The sequence below is a fragment of the Schistocerca nitens genome, chromosome 5 (genome assembly GCF_023898315.1).
Source record: "Schistocerca nitens isolate TAMUIC-IGC-003100 chromosome 5, iqSchNite1.1, whole genome shotgun sequence".
NCBI lineage: Eukaryota > Metazoa > Arthropoda > Insecta > Orthoptera > Acrididae > Schistocerca > Schistocerca nitens.
The window spans coordinates 245,155,911-245,176,495 of NC_064618.1; the positions used below are offsets into that span (position 1 = coordinate 245,155,911).

The window sequence follows — 20,585 nt, forward strand, 5'->3', positions numbered from 1 at the left end:
TGCTCAGATGAACTGAAACTTCCTACCCACAAAAAAAGAAAAATATTGAACTTATGTATTACAGAATAAAAAGTTTCTACTTTTTTTGCCAAACATATGAGGGTTGTAAAAAGAAATATAGAAATTATTTCTAATTCAATAAATCTTTGCATCAAATTTATGCATACTTGTCATACACTTGTAGTAATTTTTTGTTTGAACACTATAGATATCATGTCATTTAGTGTATCTTGCTATGAGGTTTCTAATATGATACTGTATAAATCTTCGAACTGCTCTCTCAGCATTTGTAGCACTATGCCGGAGAATTGCTGTTAGCTGCAAGAGTTTTTAAACTCAAGTATTCCTATAACTTTGTGAGCAAGTGAAAGTCACATAATTACAATTGTATGACAGCTGTGCCATAACTTCCAGCCCAAAGACTGTCCTGCATGCTATTTCCAGTGCACTCCTGTATATATTTTGATGTGATTGGAACTTGCTTCCAGTTGTGCGTTTCCACCCTCCACAGTCTACAAGACTCTGAAATAAAAGTAGCAACAAACAAATACCAGTCCTCATACAAATTAACATACACATCAGGAATAACATGCTTCCTTTCCTACCTAAACAGGTCACACTCAATTATAGGTTATATAATGCACATAAGTGATGTAATTTTTCCTTTTCTTATACTAGAAGTTTTCAACTGTTTTGGTGTTTTCAGTTTCCTCTGACAGCATTTGCAGAAATTTCTTATTAAGAGCTAGACACTGTTTCTGAAATTTCTCAAAAATGCAGTTAAAAGTGGGTATTTTATGTGTTAAAAAGTGATTATCATTCCCCTCCAGTATGAAGTTACAATTCAGATTTTTTTTTATTTGACTGTTAATACATGTAATGTCATTACACTGATTATCACATATTCTCGGGCAGATGGTGAGCATGCTGAAGATCTACATGAAGTGATACAAGTGATAGCACAATAGACCCCCATTTGCAAGAATGGTATTCCAAATTTCTTACTTGACTTAGATTCATGGATGATATACAAAGTAGTATATTGTAGTATACTACTTCGTTCCTCCAACTACTTTCTCTCTTCTGACAGAAGGAACACGTTCAGCAGCTAACAATTTCATGTCATCTGCCTCAATGCCCTGTTCACTATGTACCACTGAAATTCATTTTCAGTAAACAAATTATGAATACCATTTTTTGTAATTGGTTCTCAATAAGTTGTCATAAGTGACAATATTCTTATCTTTTTCCAACAATATTTTATTGGCAACTTGCCTGTTGGCTTTTGTCTCGGGTTCTTCAGCTGACATTTGTTCGATGATTTTTCTCATGTTTCACCATTGTGTGTGAATGGCATTCTCATAACTTCGAGGGCTTTTCTGTGGTCATTACCAACATGATTCTCCTCTTGCTACATGCAATGGTCATTGGCTGCAGCACTGAAATCCAGGATCTGTTCACCTTGAGACTTTCTTGTTTCTTGTTAAAGCTATTGGCATGTTTTTGGAGTTCCATGGCATCTTTGAACAAGTGGGCATGTTACCTCTACTCCACAGCGAGAACTTCCATGTCAGCGAATTTTATTATAGCAAATGCTCTGCCACAGCTGATTTCTCCACCTGCCCCAACTTGCAATACTGCTTCTGTTCAGTGATCTTGGTGTTGACTGATTATCTAGTCATTCCAACATAGACTTTTCCACATGCACAGCATCTGCGGTATATTCCCAACATTGCAAATTGGCTCATTTTTCCTTTGCCAGTCTGCAACACTCATTGATCATTTTTGTTGGTTTGTAAATACCCTTTATGGGGACGTATGGCAGAATGGCTCCTCACACTGCTTTCCAGGTGCTGCATTTCACAAGCTAGTTGCTGCAGCACACAAATTTGTCTTGTGTGTGTTACAAGCATATTAAATCAAACAGTGGAAAATCCAGGATGGAATATAACAATATAACCAAAAGGAAAGTTGCTACTCACCATATAGAGGAGATGCCGAGTCACCTATCTGCGACTGAGCATCTCCGCTATATGGTGAGTAGCAACTTTCCTTTTCATTACAAGTATATTAATCATCTCTATCTTCTGACTCGAGTGATTATGTGAAAGTTTGTGCATGTATTGGCTTGTGTTTTGATTTTTGATACACGCTGTGTCCCAGGTTCTCACTATCCCTTGTAGCCAGCATATCTGGAGAGGGCAGAAGTTGGCCCTTTCTGAATCCGTAGTAAATTTTATGTTGGCATCGAGACTGTTCAGATATCTTAGGAAGTCACCAAATTGTTCCTCATCACAGTTCCGCACAACAGAGGTGTCACTGATGTGCCTGTACAACACCTTTGGTTTGCAAGGTGTCAAATCCAGCACCTGTGTTTCAAAATGTTCCATGAAGAAGTTGGCTACCACTGGATAAGTGGGCTACCCATGGTGACGCTTTCAAGCTGCTTGTAGAATCTGCCATTCCACATGAAATAGCTTGTGGCAAGACATGTATGAAAGAGAGTAGTGATGTCTTGCGGGAAAATGGAACTAATATACTCCGCAGAATTATTGAGTGGCACTTTGGTAAAAGAACAACATCAGAGCTGACCAGGAGCACTTATGATTAGTTAGTTAGTTATGTGTTCCATTGATCACTCTCACAGTAACCATTATGATGTGTAACGTGTCAAGTGCGTGAGAAATGCATACACGAATCAAGATTCTCTTTTTTAAAAAAAGCTTAAAATTTTTATTACATATCCCATTCCCTTAAATGGCACAAAGTACATATACTATACCTGTGTTGTGTTGTTGTGATCTTCAGTCCAAAGACTGGTTTGATGCAGCTCTCCATGCTACTCTATCCTGTGCAAATCTCTTCATCTCTGAGTAACTACTATAAGCTACATCCTTCTGAATCTGCTTACTGTATTCATCTCTTGGTCTCCCTCTACGATTTTTACCCCTCAAGTTTCCCTCCAGTACTAAATTGGTGATCCCTCAATGCCTCAGAATGTGCCCTACCAACCGATCCCTTCCTAGTCAGGTTGTACCACAAATTTCTCTTCTCCCCAGTTCTATTCAGTACCTCTTCATTAGTTATGTGATCTGCCCATCTAATCTTCAGAATTCTTCTGTAGCACTACATTTCAAAAGCTGTTCTCTTCTTGTCTAAACTGTTTACCATTCATGTTTTATATGGCTATACTCCATACAAATACTTTCAGAAAGGTCTTCCTGACACTGAAATCTATACTTGATGTTAAGAAATTTCTCTTCTTCAGAAACGCTTTTCTTGCCATTTGCCAGTCTACATTTTATATCCTCCCTACTTCAACCATCATCTGTTATTTTGCTTCCCAAATAGCAAAACTCCTTTACTACTTTAAGTGTCTCATTTCCTAATCTAATTCCCTCAGCATCACCTGATTTAATTCGACTAAATTCCATTATCTTCATTTTGCTTTTGTTGGTGTTCATCTTATATCGTCCTTTCAAGACACTTTCCATTCCGTTCAGCTGCTCCTCCAAGTCCTTTGCTGTCTCTAATAGAATTACAATGTCATCGGCAAACCTCAAAATTTTTATTTCTTCTCCCTGGACTTTAATTCCAAATTTTTCTTTTGTTTCCTTTACTGCTTATTCAATATTCAGATTGAATAACATCGGGGATAGGCTACAACCCTGTCTCACTTGCTTCTCAACCCACTGATTCCCTTTTGTGCCTCTTGACACTTACTACTGTCGTCTGGTTCCTGTACAAATTGTAAATAGCCTTTCACTCCCTGCTACCATTAGAATTTGAAAGAGAGTGTTCCAATCAACATTGTCAAAAGCTTTCTCTAAGTTTACAAATGCTAGAAACATAGGTTTGCCTTTTCTTAACCTATTTTTTATGAGAAGTCATGGGTCGGTATTGCCTTGCGTGTTCCTATATTTCTCCTGAATCCAAACTGATCTTCCCCAAGGTCGGCTTCTGACAGTTTTTCCAGTCTTCTGTAAAGGATTCCTGTTAGTGTTTTGCAGCCGTGACTTATTAAACTGGCAGTTCGGTAATTTTCACACCTGTCAGCATCTGCTTTCATTGGAATCTGGATTATTATATTCTTCTTGAAGTCTGATAGTATTTCGCCTCTCTCATACATTTTGCTCACTAAATGGAAGAGTTTTGTCATGACTGGCTCTCCCAAGGCTACCAGTAGCTCTAACGGAATGTTGTCTACTCCCAGGGCCTTGTTTCGACTTAAGTCTTTCAGTACTTTGTCAAATTCTTCATGCATTATCATATTTCCCTTTTCACCTTCCTCTACATCCTCTTCCATTTCCATAATATTTTTCTCAAGTACATCCTCCTTGTATTCACCCTCTCTATACTCCTTCCATCTTTCTGCTTTTCCTTCTTTGCTCCGGACTGGTTTTCCAACTGAGCTCTTGATATTCATACAGTTCATAGCCAATAAATTATGGTCAGAGTCCACATCCACACCCTCTGTCTAACCATTAGATAAGCAATCTGAAACCTTCCGGTGTCTCCAACTCTGTTCCACATGTACAGCCTTCTCTCATGATTCTTAAACCAAGTGTTAGCTGTGTCTAAGTTATGCTCTGTGCAAAATTCTACAAGGCAGCTTTCTCTTTCATTCCTTTCCCCCAGTCCATATTAACCTACTATTTTTCCATCTCTTCCTTTCCGTACTACCGAATTCCAGTCCCCCAGGACTACTAAATTTTTGGCTCCCTTATCTATCTGAATAATGTCTTTTATTTCATCATACTTTTCTGTAATTTCCTCCTCATCTGTGAAGATAGTTGGCATATAAACTTGTACCACTGTGATGGGTGTGGGCTTTGTGTCTATCTTGACTACAATGATGCGCTCACTATACTGTTCATAGTAGCTTATCTGCATTCCTATTTTCTTACTCATTATTAAACCTACGCCAGCATTACCCCTATTTGATTTTGTATTTGTAATCCTATATTCACATCACCATAAGTCCTGTTCCTGCTGCCACTGAACTTCGCTAATTCCCACTATATCTAAATTTAACCTATACATTTCCCTTCGTAAATTTTCTAACCTGTATGCTCGATTAAGGGATCTGACATTCCACACTCCGATCCGTAGGATGCCAGTTTTGTTTCTCCTGATAACGTCTTTGACCTGAGTAGTCCCTGCCCGTATATGGGGGACTATTTTACCTCCGGAATATTTTTATTTTTCCCAAGACGATACCCTGATCATTTAACAATACAATAGAGCTGCATGCCCTCAGGAAAAATAAGGGTTGTAGCTTGCCCTTCCTTTCAGCTGTTCACAGTAACAGAACAGCAAGGCAGTTTTTGTTGATGTTACTAGGCCAGATCAGTCAATCATCCAGACTGTCACCCCTGCAACTACTGAAAAGGCTGCTACCCCTCTTCAGGAACCATGCATTTGTCTGGTCTCTCAACAGGTATCCCTCCGTTGTGGTTGCACCTATGGTACGGCTATCTGTATCGCTGAGGCAAGGTCCATGGTTCATGGGGAGGATATATTTATTGTGTTCACGAATTCATCTGTGGTATAGAAGGAGTTGTCAAGGAGATATGATTTCAATTTATTTTTGAAACAATTGCTGCTGTCTGTTAGACTTTTTATTTCATCTGGTAATTTATCGAAAAATTTTACAGCAGCATATTTTACCCCTTTCTTTGCCAAAGATAGGTTAAGTAGAGGATAGATTAAGTAGAGAATTGGTCTTAGTTGAACATGATGTTTGTGTCACCTTGATTAACTGATTTGTATTCCATGTGATCCACTGCATCAGGTCTGTGGTTGGTACGTTGTCGGATCTAGTAGGTCCCAAATCTTCTGCTGACATAATGGTCTTCATTACAGTAGTCACATTTCCCTTGTTAACAGGCAGTACCAATATGCTCTTGTCATTGTTAAGGCTATTGGTAGCCTGTAACTCTTCTTTCTTCACAGTACAAGCTAATGGTTTTGCTTGGTGCAGTTCTGCATGCTCCCATGACTGATGCTGTTGATCATATCCCAGTTGTCTCGAAGCAAACTACCTCTTTGTTAATAAAAAAAATGTCCAAAAGTTCCTCATGCCATTCTTGCCAAGGCTCTCCATGTTGCATGAATTTGCTCACAAAGGAAAGCTCATAGATATGATGTGCTTGGATGTTCATGATTAGGCACTTACATTTCAGGAACTTTGGTATGATCCCTTCATCATGGCACTGTGATAGAAAGGTAGAAAGGTGAGAGAGGGTGGCAGTCACGCTTTCTTCTTCCATCTTTGCTCAAGACGTTGGTCTCCTCCCCGCAGAAGTGTGGTACAAAACTGATAAGGCTTTTGTGGTCACCTGTTGACAAATTGTCTATTGGGTTCTGCTCTTTCTGTGGCTTCTTTGACCAACATTTGTTTGGTGACTTTTCTGTCATTTCACTAGCTTCAGTGGCTGGCCTTGTGAAAGCTTCACCTTCCTTTGCTGGTGGTGTACTGGAGGACTGCCAGCCATTTGTTATGGTGAAATGTCAGAAAAATCGTCAAACAAATGAAGGCCAGAGAACCAGAGAAAAAGCCAACAGGCAATTTGTCAACAAGTCACCATGAAACCTTAACAATTTTATAATATTTTGTTGTCTTTCTCTAGACAATGGTATGCTGTAGCTGACTTTAGCACCTTTTGTTTTATGTGGCATATGTGTTTGACAGCACACTCGACAATGTGCCACTGGTTTTTCTGTTGTAAATACTGTCACATCCCCAAGGAGTACTATAAAGTATATACATTGCTATCTAAGGCCTGTGTCTGCTGCTGCTTGTTGCGTAGATACTTTTATGCTGAAGCCAGAGGTCATAATGGTGGATGTAGGGTCCTTTGAGGGGATAATACTGCTCCCCCAACACCACAAATGGTGGCCAAATTGTGGCACGTGTGGTGATTGTGGACGTGTGAACAACATAAGAGAAACCGGCAAATTCGTTCACTGTCGACAGCCACATTGCTTCCTTTAATTTTCCCAGAAAGTCAGTGTGCAATATTTCACCAGGTTGCTCCTGCTAAAACTAAGGTGAGAAATGCTGAGCTGGGGCTATGCAGTTCTGGGTGCACACTTTACACACCCTGATCATTCTTTCGTTGTTGGAGTCAATCCCTTTCCAGTAAATGTGACACCATTGCAACATTTCCTTTAGTGTCATCTCCAAATACGATTCACGAAGCAACTAAAGAAGTCGGGTGGAAAGTGGATCCGGAATGAGGACCCGATAAAAATCCCTGTTGCTTTCAGTGAACTAGGGAACAGTGAGAAATATATATGAATTGCTGGATCTGTCTGTTTTGGCAGGTGCTTCAGCCAACCGCTCTGAACTGCAGACTGTACACTATACTGTATCAGAGTTCATCATTATGAGACAGAATTGCTTGCCAATACTTACCTTCAGGAATCAAAATGTGTACTATTGCTGGTAAACACATACATTATCTGATTGAAAGTATCTGGTCACCTCTGTGTAACATAGAATTGAACACTATCTGCCAAGAGTGATGAACCCATCAGAATAAAAGGAGGTGGGGAGTATTGTGTTGTCAGAAGAGAAGCAGTAACAGCTGAATAGGTTGGTCAAGAGAGCTCAGTTAGTTTAAATGTGGACTATTCATTGTATGTCACCCAACAAATCCATCAGGGACATTTCAGCCTTTCTAAAGCTACCCGAGTTGTCTGTTGGTGATGTGACTGTGGAGTGGAAATTTGGAGGAACCACTATAGCTAAACCAAGAGCAAGTAGACCTCATTTACTGATGGACAGGGACTGTTGAACATTGCGGGGGTCAGTGTAAAAAAGTCATACGAAATCAGCAGGAGGAGTCACTTGTCAGCTCCACAGAGCTGCCAGCAGTCCAGCTGTCACAATGACTGCATAGGGAGTTAAAAAGACAGTGTTACTGAGATCAACTTGCTCCCCATGAGCCACACATTTCTGTAGTCAATGCTTAGTGACACTCGAGGTGGCATAAAGTCCGATGCCAGTGGACAGTGGATGACTGGGATGACTGGTGACTAGAAACAAGTGATTTGGTGTGATGAATTCGTACTATACCCTATGGCAATCTGATATAAGGGTTTGGCGAATGTCTGGAGAACATTCCTTTCCGTGATGTGTAGTGCCAACAGTGAAGTGTGGAGGTGGTAGTGTTATGACATTGGGGTATTTTTCATGGCTAGTGTGTGATTCCCTTATTGCACTCGAAAAATGCTGACAGTGGAAGGATATGAGCACATTTTACAGCATTTTGTAGTACAGTAGAGCAACAGTTTGGAGGTGATGACAGATCATATCAGCATGATACAGCACACTGTAGTGTAGTTTCAGCTCTCTGAGACTGCAGACGTTGTGTGCAAGTTGCGTTTGCATGAGTGTGTGTGTGTTTGCACTGCGGTGGCCCGGTGTAATGTTAAGCATTTTCGTGGACTTACTTGTTGAAGATTGCTGGTTCTGCTTTCTTGCAGTGCCGATGTCTTCTGCCAGCACCGGACGCTTCTCTGAAGATTTCACTGTTAGGAAGGGGAAATTTTCACTATCTTGCTCTCTCTCTTCTTATTTAAAAATATGCTACTCTTGGAATATCATTCAATGCCCCTGAACATATTTATTTCCACTTTCTACACAAAACCCCCCCTGCGGGTTTGGGGGTAAGAATAGGCCCGCGGTTTTCCTGCCTGTCGTAAGAGGCGACTAAAAGGAGTCTCAAACGTTTCGGCCTTAATGTGTTGGTCCCCTAAGGGGTTTGACCACTCTCTTTCAAAATTTTCTGTTAGTGCGTACCATTTGGGGAAGGACGCCTTATGTGGTGTATTATATATCCATCTTGCCCTAAGATCTGGCACACCCGATATTGTCATGGAGTTGGACTTCCATCGAGCTTCCGGCCACATTGGCTGCAGTGTGTTCCAGGTAGCATACATTCCCTCCATTGTGCACTTCCATCTTTGCCCTCGTGATGTACATGGATATTTCGACACCCGACATCCAGCACGGTAATCAGTCCGTTGTGGTGGATTTGTCATGTACCCTCTTGGTGGTAGCCCCCTGACTACACAGGGATCACACTGCTGATGCCTGAGCTGCTACCTCCCCACGTATGCCGAGGAGTCGATGCCTATCCCTCTGGGGCATCGGGACTCCCGGCAAAGGCCATCCTGCCAGGTGGTCTTTGCTGCGGCTGGGTGGCGCCCGTGGGGAGAGCCCCTGGTCGGAGTGGGTGGCATCAGGGCAGTTGACCCGCAATGAAGTGTGGTACATCATCTCTCGCTGGTGGGCCTCCACCAGCAGTCTCTAAGCGATCAAGGTCTAACCTCAATGGCAAGCAATTCAATCCACGATCATTTCCCTCCCTGGCCACTCCATGGGAGGAACGCATGGCTAAAGACAGCAGTGGAGATTATTCACCCCGGTACCTTGTCTGTATGCGGGTCGATGGTGAATCTTTTATGCAAACTAAGCCTCAGTTTTTTGTGGAGCATTTAGAGGACAAGTTCGGGGAGGTGGAGGGCTTGTCCAAAATGCGCTCTGGGTCAGTTCTCATCAAAACAGCATCCTCTGCCCAGTCACGGAGGTTGCTCACTTGTGACAAGTTGGGGGATGTTTCCGTCACCATCACTCCCCATAAAAGTTTAAACATGGTCCAGGGTATTATATTCCACAGGGATCTTCTTCTGAAGTCCGCCGATGAACTACGTGCCAACCTAGAACGACGAGGTGTTCACTTCGTCCGGCGCGTCCATCGGGGTCCGAGGGATAATCAGGTAGCCACCGGTGCCTTCATCTTGGCCTTTGAGGGTGATGTCTTACCCGAAAAGGTTAAGGTGATGGTTTACCGTTGTCATGTGAAGCCATATATCCCTCCTCCGATGCGGTGTTTTAAATGCTGGAAGTTCGGGCACATGTCATCTCGCTGTACTTCCAGCATCATGTGTCGGGATTGTGGGCGTCCTTCGCATCCTGATACTCCATGTGCCCCGCCTCCTATCTGTGTTAACTGCGGAGAACACCATTTCCCCTACTCGCCGGACTGTAGGATATTCCAGAAAGAAAGGAAGATAATGGAATATAAGACCCTGGACCGCCTGACCTACCCCGAGGCTAGACGGAAATACGAGTGGCTCCATCCTGTGGCAATGATGTCAACCTACGCCGCTGCTGCAATGACGGTTCTCCCATCACCACGAATCGGCTCTAAGATCAGTCAGCATCCACCAGCCCCCTTGCTTGTGGGGGGCACTTCACAACCTGTTGCTCCTGCTCCATCTACTTCAGGAGCAACACCCCCCCAACAATCGGGGACATCAGTTCCCCCTTCCCAGCCGGAGAAGCGTAAGACTTCTTCGGCTACTCTCGCAAGAAAGGGGTCCCTTGGGGACCTCCCTTCGCAAGTTCCGACCAGCGGCACAGCAGACACCCGCAAGTGGCTCAAACAACCACCAGTCCCTGGTCGTAGGGCCTCACGGTCGTCGTCCGTCCCTGAGGCTGACCCTGTGAAGCCTGAACCAATGAAGGCACAATGAGGGAAACAGAAACAGACACAGAAGAACATCCCCAAGAATACCGACATTGCGGTGGCACCCGTCCCGCCGCTTCCTACAAGCTCTGCATCTGAGGACGAGGTGGACATTCTGGCGTCCGCTGAGGACCTGGATCTCGCCAGTCCCTCGGACGCAGTGGATGGCTGTTGTACAGGTGGTGACTCAGTAGCAGCAGGGGCCCAGGAGGCGTAATCTGCCTCCCCAGTCCCTTCACGCCTTTTCTATCCATGGACAATACCATTCTCCAGTGGAACTGCAGCGGTTTCTTCCACCATGTAGCTGAGCTCCGCCAACTTATCAGCCTTCACCCTTTCTTCTGCATTTCACTTCAGGAAACTTGGTTTCCACCAATGCAAACCCCTGCCCTCCGTGACTATCGGGGTTATTATAAGAACTGGGCAGCTTATGAAAGGGTGTCTGGTGGCGTCTGCATATATGTCCTTAACTCTCTTCACAGCGAGTTTGTACCTCTACAAACAGCTTTAGAGGCTGTTGCTGTTCGGGTGTGGACGCCACAGGCTGTTATCGTCTGCAGTCTTTACCTTCCACCGGATGGTGCTGTCGCGCAGCATGTCCTGGCTGCTCTGATAGCCCAATTGCCGCCACCTTTCTTGCTACTGGGCGACTTCAACGCCCATAAACCTCTGTGGGGTGGTTCAGTGGCGACAGGTCGAGGTGCCACCATTGAGCATTTATTAGCACAGCTCGATCTTTCGCTTTTAAATGATGGTTCCTCCACCCACTTTAGCGTGGCGCATGGCACGTACTCCGCCATTGACCTTTCCAACTGCAGCACTAGTCTCTTACCGTCTGTCCAATGGCGAGTGCATGACGACCTGTGTGGTAGTGACCACTTTCCAATCTTTCTGTCACTACCACAGCGTCACTCTTCTCTGCGCCCTAGCAGATGGGCTATGAATAAGGCTGACTGGGACCTGTTTGCCTCCACTACCGCTATTGAGCCTCTCTCTAGTGATGACATTGATGCGGTGGTTCAATCGGTCACCACCGGCATCGTTACTGCCGCCGAATCTGCCATTCCGCGTTCCTCTGGGTCCCCTCGGCGGCGGACTATGCCTTGGTGGTCGCCTGAGATCGCTGAAGCGATTAAAGATCGCCGGCGGGCGCTACAGCGTCACAAGCGACATCCATCCATAGACCACCTTATCGCCTTCAAACGGCTGCGTGCACGAGCCCGCCTCCTTATCCGCCAAAGCAAGCAGGAGTGCTGGGAGCGGTATGTGTCCACCATTGGCCTCCATGTCTCTCCATCGCAGGTCTGGGCTAAGATCCGACGCCTCTATGGCTATCGGACCCCTGTCAGCGTCCCTGCGCTCTCACTGAATGGAGCAGTTTGTACAGACTCCGACGAAATTGCCAACAGCTTGGCAGAGCATTTTGCTCTTAGTTCCGCTTCTTCCAATTACCCACTAGCCTTCTGCTCCATTAAAGAGCGGATGGAACGTCGGAGCCTTTCGTTTCGCACCCACCACTGAGAATCTTACAATGCTCCATTCAGTGAGTGGGAATTTCGCAGTGCCCTAGCCGCTTGCCCTAATACCGCTCCCGGGCCAGATCGCCTCCACTGTCAGATACTGAAACACCTTACAGTGGACTGCAAGCGACGCCTCCTCGACCTTTACAACCGTCTCTGGGTCGAGGGTGAGTTTCCGTCGCAATGGCGGGAAAGCATTGTCATCCCCGTTTTGAAACCGGGCAAGAGCCCTTTGGAGGTGGACAGCTACTGCCCCATTTGCCTCACCAACGTTCTTTGCAAGCTTCTTGAACGGATGGTGAGCCGGCGCTTGAATTGGGTACTGGAGTCTCGGGGCCTTCTGGCTCCGTCTCAGGGTGGGTTCCGTAAAGGCCGCTCTGCCGCCGACAATCTGGTGAGCCTGGAGTCGGCCATCCGTACTGCCTTTGCCCGCCGTCAGCATCTGGTCGCTGTCTTTTTCGACATGCGGAAGGCATACGATACGACATGGCGTCATCACATCCTTTCTACGCTTCATGGATGGGGTCTTCGGGGCCCTCTGCCGATCTTTATCAGAAATTTTCTGTCGTATCGTACCTTCTGCGTGCAAGTCGCGGCCTCATATAGTTCCTCCCATGTCCAGGACACCGGTGTGCCACAGGGTTCTGTTTTAAGTGTCTGCCTGTTTTTAATAGCCATTAACGGGCTCGCTGCGGCCGTGGGAAATTCTGTCTCCGCTTCCCTGTATGCTGACGTCTTCTGCCTTTACTACAGCTCTACTGGCATTGCAGCTGTTGAGCGTCAGTTACAGGGCGCTATCCGCAAGGTGCAGTCTTGGGCTGTAGCTCATGGGTTCCAGTTTTCGGCAGCCAGGACCTGCGTTATGCATTTCTGCCAGCGACGTACTGTCCACCCGGAGCTGCGGCTTTATCTTGCCAGCGAACTTCTTTCAGTGGTGGAATCACACAGGTTTTTGGGGGTGGTTTTCGATGCCCGGTTGACTTGGCTGCCTCATATCCGGCAGCTTAAACATGCGTGTTGGCGGCATCTAAACGCTCTGAGATGCTTGAGCCACACCCTCTGGGGCGCCGACTGATCTACCCTGTTGCGGCTCTACCAGGCGTTAATCCAGTCCCGTCTGGATTATGGGAGCCTGGCTTATGGCTCAGCATCCCCATCTGCGTTGCGGGTGCTGGACCCAATTTTCCACAGCGGGATACGCCTTGCCACTGATGCTTTCCGCACCAGCCCTGTGGACAGCATACTAGTGGAGGCAGGTGTCCCTCCACTGCGGTTACGACGCCAACAATTACTGGCTGCTTATGCTGCCCATGTTTTTAGCTTGCCCGTGCATCCAAATTACCGTGTCCTGTTCCCGCAGTCAGTCGTCCATCTGCCAGACCGTCGGCCCCGGTCGGGTTGTCCGATCGCCGTACGCGTGAAGGAGCTTCTCTCCGGGCTTGGGTTTTTCCCTGTTCCACCTCCTTTCCAGGCACCTCTGCGTACACCTCCGTGGTGTGTTCCTCGCCCTTGCCTTCGGCTCGACTTAGCACAGGGCTCGAAGGACTCAGTCCCTCCAGAGGCCTTCCGCCGCCGCTTTTATTCCATCCTGGCCACGTATCAGGGCTCTGGCATTGTTTACACTGACGGCTCGATGGTTGCTGGTCGAGTCGGTTATGCGCTCACTCTAGGGGACCATTCCGAACAACGTTCCTTGGCGGCTGGCTGCAGCGTTTACACTGCTGAGCTGGTCGCCATCTTTCGAGCCCTAGCGTATATCCGCTCCTGCTCAGGTGAGTCCTTCATTATCTGTAGCGATTTCCCTGAGCAGTTTACGAGCTCTCGACCAGTGTTTCCCTCGTTCTCGTCTGGTGATGGCTGTCCAGGAGTCCCTGTATACTCTTGACCGTTGCGGCCGCTCTGTGGTCTTTGTTTGGACCCCAGGCCATGTTGGGATCCCCGGGAATGAGAATGTTGACCGCCTGGCGAAAGAGGCCACCAGTCAACCACCTCTGGAGATTGGCCTCCCAGCGACTGATTTGCGGGCCCTATTACGCCACAAAATTTTCTATTTATGGGACGCTGAATGGCGCAACCTGCCCGTACCAAACAAACTCCATCGTATCAAGGCGTCGACGACTGTGTGGCGGTCGTCCATTCGGGTCTCCCGCCAGGAGTCTGTTGTCCTCTGCCGGCTGTGCATTGGGCACACTCGGCTGACACGCAGCCACTTATTGCGCCGTGATGACCCACCTCTGTGTCACTGCGGCTCCGTTTTCTCTGTGGTGCACATTTTATTGGAGTGTCCGCTTTTAGCTGTGCTCAGGCAGACGTTCGCACTGCCTGACACGCTCCCTGCCCTTTTATCTGATGACCCTGCTATGGCTGGCTTAGTTTTACGTTTTATTCGGGCAGGGGGTTTTTATCATTTAATCTGAGTGTTTGTGTTTTATTTTATTGTTTTGTGTTGATTCTGGCTTTTGGACTACGGTTTTAAACTCGGTTTTTAATGTGTTCTTGGTGGTTGGCTTTTCCTTTTTTTGTTCCTATGGTCGGCCAACCACCGTCACACTCTGTGTGATTTCATTCGTTTGCCTGGTCTTTATCTCCGTTTCTCTTGTTCTGTGTCGTCTGTGTTCTATTCTGTTAATCGTTTTATTCTCTGTGGGTGTTTTTAGGATTTGGAAAAAGGGACCGATGACCGTAGCAGTCTGGTCCCTTTAATCCCACAAACCAACCATCTACACAAAAACAACTAAACTTTATGATGAAAGCCCACACATTACCGGGCACCCAAGATCAGTTAGTTACACATTTTTGAACACAATTAATACATATGCTTTTATCGTGGCGGACTATCCACGTCTAGTCCACGTACTCTCAACAGCAGTTCAATGTCTACTAAACAGTCACCATCTCGAGTCACTCCATTTGTTTTTCAACAATACAAAGCTACATTACTCTTTGCAGCCGGCCACGGAGCTTCCGTCGGTATACACATTTATTCTTGGCAAGTCACGCTGAACACTTGCCAGTGCCAACGAATTATCTCCCTTCCAGTTTCGCCTGCACAAACAATAAATGGGTGCAATATCCCATGCTCATCCTTATGCCATGCTTTAAAATAACGCGTGTTTGAAACGGCTGGAACACAAGTGCCTCCAGACTTCCGTAAAATTCTGGGGACACTACAGTGCATGTGTGTGTATGTGTGTGTACTGCTGACAAAGGCCTTAATGGCCGAAAGCTATGATTGTGTGAATCTTTTTATTGTACCTATAGCGACTCAGCATCTCCACTCTATGGTGAGTAGCAACTTTCCTTCTCTGGTATTATTACATTCCATTCTGAATTTTCCATTGTTTGATTTCAGTATCAATAGTCATTCATGTGTGTGGCTTCTTTCTTGAGATTGTTGGTACAACTGACTGATTTCACGTATAAAATTCTATGTGCAAAATTAAGTATTCAGTTCAAAACAACTCAGCACAGTTTAGTTTTAAACTCCGTGTGTGTGTGTGTGTGTGTGTGTGTGTGTGTGTGTGAGAGAGAGAGAGAGAGAGAGAGAGAGTAAACTTAGTGTGTGTAATCCACTCATTCAAAAACCTGTTCTAGTGCCGAGCAAAATATGTGTGTCATTTGTAATATTACCTGTTACATAACTTTCAGTATATAATTGTATAGTTGACAAATTCACAGAATGCAAATAAGAAGAAAGTAATACAGAAAGCATATAAAGTTCCAGTAAGCAAACTGAGATTCTTTATAAGATTAACATTTCATTTTTGTTACAGTGTAACTTTTCTATGCAACTCAAACTTTCTTCTTCCAAATATGCAAAATGAGCATAATTCCACAGCATTAGTAAAATGGTAATTGACTGCTGGATAACATCTGTTCCACAGAGAGAGTAGTCATTGTTCCCTTAGGAATGCTGATGAAGCAGTAGTTTCACCAGCTGACAAGGGAATGCTGTGGTTGTAATGCCATATTGTTAGTAATTTGGGTGCATCCACTTTCAACATGGGGAAGTAGTTAACATCTGTTCTGAGTCCATATGTTGGCAAGTGTGAACACTATATCTCTGATTTGGTGGATTTTATTTGACGATTGAAATATTTGAGACTGGGTCCTTCAGATTTATTAGTGAGTTTTGATGTGGTATCTCTGTTTACATGAGTCCTTCTCGATGAGTCCCTTAGTTTGATTAGGTTTGATTAGTGAAAAACTGGATGAAGAGCTGGTGAAGCTTTGTTCTCATGTGCTGACTTCCATTTTTTTATTTTATTTTATTTTATTTATTTATTTTTTTTTTTTTTAATGGCAACATTTTTGAACAGAATGATGGAGCGGCTGTGGGTAGTCCTTTATCAACTGTTGTCACCAGTTTATTTATGAAGGACTTCGAGGATATGGCACTCAGGACTTCAACTTTGCAACCAACATGCTTCTGGAAGTATGTGGATGATACCTTTTTCGTCTGGTCACATGGATGTGATGCTCTAAACAGATTTTTTGATCACTTAAACTGTCTTTGTCCCAGTGTTAAATTTACAATGGAGGTTGAAAGTGATGCAATGCTTTCATTCTTGGACATAATGGTTTACAAAAATCCAGATGGTACTGTGGGACATAGAGTTCACCAAAAGCTGGCGCTCAAAGATCGGTATCTGCATTCTAAGAGTTATCATCCACCATACCCATGCAGTGGTATCCTTAGATCTCTGGTATGCACAGCATATGCCATTTCCGACGCAGCCAGTTTAACTCAAGAACTTGCGCATTTTATGACAGCTTTAAGGAGAATGGATAGTCCAAGAAGCAGATTTGTCAGGTTATGGAATTGAACCATCACCGGAGATACATGAAGAGGACCATAGATCGATGGCCTTTATTCCTTATGCTGCGGGCGTATCATTTAAGAGCAGAAGAATTTTAACAAGTTTTAATGTAAGAGTTTGTTCCGTCCACCTTCCAAGATTAGGGCACTACTCAGGTCTTTGAAAGATGATTTGGGGCTTAAGAAGCATGGTATGTACAAAATTCTGTGCCAATATTGGAAGGCTTACATTCACACAGTTCTTGACAGGTGCGTGGAACATTGCCATCATAAGAGGCTACAATAATCGGAAAAATTGGCAGTAGGATAACATTGCTTAAACGAGGGACATGATTCAAAATTTGATGAAACTGTAATAGTTGCCAACACTTCTGGTTTTTGGAACAATGTCTATGAAGAGGCAATTGAAATTAGGTGGGCAGATAATTTAATTAGTAGAGAGAGTGGGTTTCGTCTTAGCAGAATGTCGAACCCTGTACTATCCCACATCAACGTTCTATGGTGCGGCTAATCCGAGTGTTCGAAAATCGTCTCTGAGTGCAACATATTGTTGATGCCAGTGTTCTATTAAGGGCGGCGCCACCTGTCCAGTCTTGGAGGGCAGCAACTGTGATGGGCGGTGCATGCACCATGCACAGTACAGAGGGATATATAGGATGTCAATTTTCAGCCTGCCATCAGTTCTCAGTGGGACTCATCAGCAGAAGCAGTGTTCTCCTGAAGACGGCAAACAGTTGGATTGCTGGATTATTGAACCGAGTTGATTTTAGGATCTGGCATTAAACTCGAAGAGACTTGTAAGATTTGTTACACCAGAAAAGCCTACGAAGTCACAGATAATTGACATTTACAGCTCAGACAGCAGCAACAAGGATAGAGTAAAAGAATTGTCAGAGAATAACTGCACCATTAGAAGGATAAATTACAGAAGCAAATGGAACAGTGCTGGGTCCCTAGAGGAACTCGTCCCGTACATTCTCTCACCACTACCTGCTCCAGTCTGGTCACAAGCATCACCTATCCCATCAAAGGCTGGGCTACCTGTGGAACCAGTCATGTTTTGTTTAAACTAAGCTGCAACCACTGTGTTGCATTCTGTGCGAGCATGACAACCAACAAGGTGTCTCTCTGCATGAATGGCCACAGACAAACTGTGGCCAAGAAATAGCTGGGCCACCCAGTTGCTGAGCATGCTGTCCAGTATGACATTCTTCATTTCAGTGACTGCTTCACAGCCTGTGCCATCTGTATCCTTCCTCCAACACAAGCTTTTCTGAATTGCGCAGGTGGGAACTCTCCCTGCAGTATATCTGACGTTCCTGTAACCCTCCTGGCTTCAACCTTCATTATTCATTGTCTTTTACCCATCAATCACCTTCCCTGTTCCCATTCCAGAAATACAGATGTTCTATCCACCAGTGCACCCACAGTCTTTTTACTTCTCTCCTTTTCCATTCCCCCCCACCTGCTCTTTGTCTAAGCTCCAGATTGCACCTAACTACCCTGCCCTCTCTCCACCTCATCCTTGTATGCTCCCACAAGCAGTACTTTACTGTCCCCCACCCCTATTCTGCTACCCCTACACCTCCCAACCTCCTTTTTACCCCCAACACCCACATTGCTTCCCCGATCATAATGCATTTTGGCCAAATGCTTACTTGTTTAACAAGGTTTTTTTTTTTTTTTTTTTTTTTGCTGTGCTTGTCTGTGACTCATTTCCACTACATGGTGAATAGCAAACTATCCTTTTCATAATAAAGTAACAACTATTTACTACATTTTTGTGAACAACCTTGAAGTTGTGTTTGCTATGAACAATTTCCGCACTGAGTTCTGTTTTGAGAGTTCCAACTTTGATTTACACAGACACAACTTTAGCATCACCCTGTTTCCAGTCTGCTTCTACCTCATTTTTAAGCTTTGTTATTTCCTCTTTGTTTTTAATTATTGTTGTGTTACTATTTTCCAATTATGTTTTAATGTCCTTCAAAGTACTTTTTAATTCAGCAATTTGGCCACCTTAGCTGCTGGTTAAAATATTGGCTGTTTTGGTAATTCTGCCACCAAGGATATTAGCTGTTTAGGTAATACTGCCACCTAAGGTACTAGTTAAAGTATTAGCTGTTTCAATTAATAAACATGACAGTAATTCTACAATTCCACTGTTCGAGCCTACTGCTTCAGTTTAATCAAAACTATCGAATGCTGAACAAGCTCTTATATTAACATTGCCTACTGCCTCATTGTCATAAATCTGGTCCTGTACTACCTCAGTGTTTACTTTGGCTTCACTTTCATTACTGGTAATACTGCCACGTAAATTAGCAACGTTGCCAACTACTACCTGTTCCTGATTTTCTACTGATACACTGTTTTGCTTACTATTACTCGCCATATTGATAAATAAACATAGTTCTAAACTCTTGGAATGACAATTTCAGTCTTTACACTAAAATTTTAGTCTTCACATGAAATTTGACTACAAACAAATAAAGGGAATAAACTATAAATGTATTTGTCTCAATTGTCTGCAACGATGTAGTTCCACACCACAAACTTTTTTCTCCCCTCTTTGTGGTTAACATCTCTCTATTCTCCTTTTGCATCAGTATATAGTCCATTTCGGATTTCTATGCCAGTGTTTTCTTTTAAATTTTCTGTTGTATCAGTATCTATTATTGCATAAATCAACCTGAAACTCAAAATTCTGTTAGCAAAACCTCATCAACAGGGCAGCTGTAACCCAAGGAACCTCCACCACAATTGAAATATAATGGTACTTTCTCGAGTTTAACAGTTAGGGGATGAATCCTCATCTTTGGTTTTCAGTGATCTCCGATGCTGTTGTGGTTCTAAAAGAATTATGAATATTGCACCACCAAATTTTCTGCAACTTCCTGAGCTGTTCACAATGTAGCTAATGATTTGTTATGCTAAGAGAAATTTTAAGTAAACATATGGAAACGAAGTTTCATTTTCAGAATTACACATTTATTGTGCAAAATGGATACAAAACTGTAACAAAACCGGCTCCCAAAAACTGGCACACAAAAATTGTTTTAAAACTGGGACCCTGACGGCTGATTCTCCACTGCTTATATATTGTTCAGTCTCTCACTGGTTATGTCATCCGTTATTACAGACAGAAAATTTATGGATTACAGTCTAAAACTTGTTGATGTGTATAGACTGACATTACAGAATTAAATATTAACTTGCTTCTCCTATGCTGCGACAATAAGCTTTACTTGATTCTCAGTTTTCAGTATGAAAATTCGTGAAATGTGTTCGTAACAGTACTTTTTATGAAATTGTTTATATCATGAAGATTATTAATTGGAAAATGTTTCTAACATGTGTATATTTTCTTTACACAGGTACTAATGAAAAGCTAGTTTCACTTCTTGTGAAAGGTATTTTGGGCTTCAAGTATTGAATAGTAACAGTCAAACCAGAGTAAAGATCTAATGAAATTAATGACAGTATAATAAACTTAGCTTTAAAATGATCAGAAAAATGAAATAAGATTGTTACAAAATTTCTACAAGTCTTTAAATGTGACAGCCCGACACCTGAGATCAACACTTCAAGTCATACTTATCCTAATGGTCACATATTAGTAGATTCCAGCATTTTTTTTTTTTTTTAAGTTTATAAGGAAGTGTAAAGAATAAAATCAGAGTTTTCGAGCTTAAGGCAATTGTT

The 20,585-nt window shown here is 43.8% G+C and overlaps 1 protein-coding gene across 2 annotated transcripts in view; it reads left to right on the forward strand.

The window, feature by feature from the left end:
* LOC126259660 (RNA polymerase II-associated protein 1) overlaps positions 1-20,585 on the forward strand; it is a 200,129-nt gene that overhangs the window by 40,390 nt on the left and 139,154 nt on the right. The gene's annotated exons all lie outside the window — the stretch shown is intronic.